This window comes from Gossypium arboreum, chromosome 7 (assembly GCF_025698485.1).
Source record: "Gossypium arboreum isolate Shixiya-1 chromosome 7, ASM2569848v2, whole genome shotgun sequence".
Classification (NCBI taxonomy): Eukaryota; Viridiplantae; Streptophyta; class Magnoliopsida; order Malvales; family Malvaceae; genus Gossypium; species Gossypium arboreum.
The window spans coordinates 39,104,770-39,109,826 of NC_069076.1; the positions used below are offsets into that span (position 1 = coordinate 39,104,770).

At 40.2% G+C, this 5,057-nt stretch overlaps 1 non-coding gene across 1 annotated transcript; it reads right to left on the minus strand.

The window, feature by feature from the left end:
- Positions 1 to 234: 234 nt before the first annotated feature.
- LOC128296223 (small nucleolar RNA R71) lies at positions 235 to 341 on the minus strand. Its single transcript, XR_008286772.1, has one exon. It is a non-coding gene; the product is annotated as a small nucleolar RNA R71 (small nucleolar RNA).
- Between the last annotated feature and the right edge of the window lie 4,716 nt (positions 342 to 5,057).

Genomic DNA, 5,057 nt, shown 5'->3' on the forward strand with positions numbered 1-5,057 from the left:
AATGGTTTACAGGACGAGGATCCCAATGCTCACTTGGAAAATATCCTAGAATTTTGTGATACCTTTAAAATTAATGGCGTTTCTGATAACGCCATTCGCCTCCGGTTATTCCATTTTTCATTGAGAAACAAAGCTAAACAGTGGTTGAATTCGTTACCGCGGGGATCAATCACTACTTGGGAACAAATGACAGAAAAATTCTTATTAAAATACTTTTCGGCGGCTAAAACAGCTAAATTACGTAATGATATCTTTTCTTTTGTACAGATGGATTTAGAAACACTCTACAATGCATGGGAGAGATATAAGGACCTTTTGAGAAGGTGCCCTCACCATGGGTTACAGCTTTGGCTATAGGTTCAAATGTTTCATAATGGCCTGAATCCTTCGTCTCGGCAGATGATTGATGTAGCTGCTGGAGGAACCATCAATAATAAGACACCTGAAGATGCCTATGAATTTATAGAGGAGATGTCACTAAATAACTATCAGTGGCAAGTCATTAGGACAGAGCCAAGAAAATAGCAGGCGTCTATAACGTCGATTCGGTCACCATGCTCTCTAATCAGATAGAACTCTTGAATAAGAAAAATGATGGTTTCCTTAGTTCTTCACAGGTTCACCCAGTGATGAGGTGCAATTCAAATAGAGGAGGAGCATGCACAGAATATCAACCCTTCAACCTTAGCATCGAGGAAGAACAAGTCCAATATATGGGTAACAATAACTCTAGACCCCAAAATAACCCATATAGTAACACTTATAATGCAGGTTGGAGGAACCATCCCAATTTCTCGTGGGGCGGTCAAGGAAATCAAAGGCCACAACATCCTCTGGGTTTTCAACAACTATCTTACCAGCAAGAAAAGAAGCCGAACCTTGAGGAGAGTTAACCAAATTCATCTCGGTGTCAGAGACTCGTTTTCAGAATACCGAAACAACACTCAAAAATCAACAAGCATCAATCCAGGGGCTCGAAACTCAGATTGGATAGCTTGCCAAGTTGATTTTTGAACGACCACAAGGTAGCCTGCCAAGCCACACTGAATCTAACCCAAGGGAGCAACTCAGCGCAATTGTCTTTCAAGATGAGGAAGGGTTAGTGGCAAATCCAAGGCCAGAAGCGGTGGTAAGTGAAGGTAAGAATGAGGTAGGCCAAAACGAACAAAAATCGATAAGTACAGAATACAAACCTCGTGTGCCATGCCCCAATGCGACAAGGAAAGACCGTTCAGATGAACAATTTCATAAATTCCTTAAACTTTTAAATAAACTACATATTAACCTACCGTTTATTGAAGCACTTTCGCATATGCCGAACGCAGTCCAATTTTTAAAGGAGCTTCTAGCAAATAAACGAAAGTTAGATGAAAGGTCGCATGTGGAGCTGAACACTATTTATTCAGCCATTCTTTAGAATAAGCTACCAAACAAACTAAAAGATCCAAGGAGTTTTACGATTCCTTGTTTAATTGGTAGTTTAGATGTTAATAATGCATTGACTGATCTAGGGGCTACTCTCAATGTTATGCCTTACAAATTGTTTAAGCAACTAGGTCTAGGGAAACCCAAACAAACTAGGATGAGCATTCAATTGGCTGATAAAACCATTAGATTTCCTAGGGGTATCATTGAAGATGTTCTTGTTAAGATCGATAAATTTATATACCCGGTAGAATTTGTTGTTCTAGACATGGAAGAGGATAGTAACGCACCCTTAATTTTAGGAAGGGCCTTTTAGCAATGGCCAGAACAATTATTGACATTGGCACAGGTGAACTCACACTTTGTGTGGGAGATGAAATAATCACCCTTTAAGCCATTAATTCGAATAACACATCAAAAATCGAAGGTGACTGTACAAATCATTCGGCTAAAACTAACCATATGGTGCAACCTTCTTTGCAAGAAATAGGTCCGAAAAACATACAAAGAAGGAAACAGGTTCGCAAAACATACATAAGCCAAGCAACAACAAAGAACCCATCCATGCAGAACGAAGGTTACAAATCGAGGAGCTAGATGATTGGCGGACACATAAACCGAGAAAACACGATAAACCAAAACCACGCCATGATGAGCCTAATTCTTTCAAAAATCAACTTCAAGTTGAAGACAAACTACTACTAGCTGTAGCAGATCCTCAAATCACCACTTCTGAACCGAATGAAGAAACCCCTCTTACGATAACTAGCATTTTTCCATACGGTATGGTCGAGGTAAATCACCCCAAATTCAACACGTTCAAGGTAAATAGTACTCGTCTTAAACCTTATGTTGATAAAATTCATAGTAAGAATGAGGAGTATAAACTCTTAGAACCACCATGACTATTCACCAGAGAGGTAAATCATGTTTAGACTATAAATAAGCACTTCTCGGGAGGCAACCCGAGCACTAACAATATTACTTTCTTTAAATTTTAGTTTTTAACATCTAACATACTCACTGAATCATGGAACACAGGCTTTCTAAAGCACACAATGCCAAGCACACGGGCGTGCCTTAGGCCGTGTGAAAACAGGGTAAAATTTTCCCCAACACGGGATACGATAAGTCACCACGACCGTGCGTTAGGACTGTGGACGAATCTGCCAAAACAACACGGGCGTACGACACACCCGAGTCGTAGAACCGTTGTTGAACCTGAGAAAATAGCATGGGCATTTGCCACACTCGTGTCTAGAACCCGTGGTTGAACCTATCAGATTTACACGAGCGTGGGCCTACATACATGAGAGTGGGAGAAGCGAACAAAGACAGATATGATCGTACGACATGGCCGTGTGCACCCACACGCCCAAGAAACACGGGCGTAGGCCAAATGTTAGACGTGCCCAAATTCAAAATTCGTGAATCACACGGGCAAAACTTGAGGAACATGGGCGTGTACCCTGGCCATGTGTCCCAAAATCTATAAATACCCTTTACTATTCATCATCTCCTTCTGTGACAGCCCTAAAGCGACCCTAGTCGGGAAGTGGTTTCGGGACCACTAAACCGAGGCACCAAAATATTTGAATGTGATAATTATTGTCTAGAATATGTAAATATGAAGGTGTGAAAGTTTCAAGCTTCGATTTAGTCGATTGCATGTGAATTCAGTTAGTAGGACTTATGTGAGAAAATTTAGAAATGTGCTAGGCAAATGCAAAGTGGCCTAATAATGCATGTTGTGAAAATGAGGGATTTGCATGTCAAATTTCCCTAAAGATAGCCTAGTGGCCGGCCATGACAAGGTTTATGGGCAAAGAAAACATGTCATAACATGTTTTGTTAATGGATGATGTAAAAAAATGATTAAAAATTTAAGGTTGTAGGAAGAGAAACAAAAAAAAAATTTTGTGTGTGTGTGGTATCCCCCCCCCTTGCCGTGAGTTGAGGAAAGAAAGAAGAAAAAAAAAATTTTGTGTTCATCCTTTCTCATCTCTTTTGGCCAAAAACTCAAAGGAAGAGGGGAGGGGTGTAACACACCGAACCCGAGACTGTCGCCGGTGTCGGACACGAGGGGTTAACGAGCCAAAACCACTTATAGCACCGACCAATTTGACATTTCCAGACAGGCTGGAGAACTGCGTCACTGTCGCCTTAAAAATCATATCTCGAGTTTCAAAACTTGGAAACTGATTTCGTAAATTTTCCCTGAATTTAGACTCATATATCCATCCATGGATTTATTTCTAGAATTTTTGGTCGGGCCAATTAGTACAGTTTATTAGTTAAAGTCACCCGTGTTACAGGGGTTGACCACACTGACCTTCGCGCGTTACAACTTTAATATATCTCTGTACAGGGCTTTAATACTGGTGCCGTTTGTTTCTAATGAAACTAAACTCAAAATGGAATCTGAACATATAAGGCATGACTTCTAATTCTTTCTGGATAATTTATAGTAAATTTTCAAAGTCGCGACAGGGGACCCAGAAACCGTTCTGGCCCTGTCTCACGAGAACTTTAATATCTCTCAGTATACTGCTCATATGGTCGTTTCGTTTCGTCCATATAAAAATAGATTCATCAAGGTTAAATTTCATAATTTATTCACTATTTAATTCTACTTCTACTATTTTTTAGTGATTTTTCAATCTCATCTCACTGCTGCTGTCCGCAATTACTGCGAGACCGCCAATTTCATGAATCTTTCCTTGGCCTTAATCATCCATCATACATGACACAAATTATGGCCACCTTATCAAAATTAAAGTTTCTAAGACTCGTGGCTATAGGTTCTAGCATCCCACTCGACGACCACATAGGCCATTTTCACATGGCTTAAAGTTTACAACCCACAGTTCAACAAAATATAATAGCCTATACATGCCAAATGTTCTTCAACAACGAAGACAATACCAAAAGATTTCCAGCGGTGTGATGACTTCAACGACGGTTCCGATCACATAAACAATACGAGTCCGAGAGACCTAAAATGGGTGACAAGAAAACACCGAGTGAGTTTATAACTCAGTAAGTCATAAGCATTCATCAATCCATTGATAAAGTTACCACAACATGAAACAATAAACGAGGCTAGGTACTCATCCATATCGAATCTATACCATAATTCCTCGGACCTTTCGGTTCAATCTCATACCAAGTCATACATCCACATTTCATATTCTACACCACAAGATATTTGAGGCACTTTCACACACTAACTCATTTCCACCACAATCATACAATTTCAATCATCACATAGGTTTAAAGCTTACCAAGCTCAACCCCGAGCATGAACATATTGCCTATTCGTCACGAGCTCAAGGTACTTACCCGATCCGCTGTCCGGGATTAGCTCGATAATGTCGCACACTCAGTGCCAATTGTAATGCAAGAGCATATAGTGAATCCGCACACTTAGTGCTATATGTATTCAACTCGCACACTTAGTGCTATATAATCAAACTCGCACACTTAGTGCTGTACAATTTTAAACCCGCACACTTAGTGCAAATCTTGTCACCGTGTCCATTTATACCCGCACACTTAGTGCCGAGACCAATACCTTATGTATTTTGCTGCCTTTATACATTCAACAATGGCATCATTCCATACACATACAT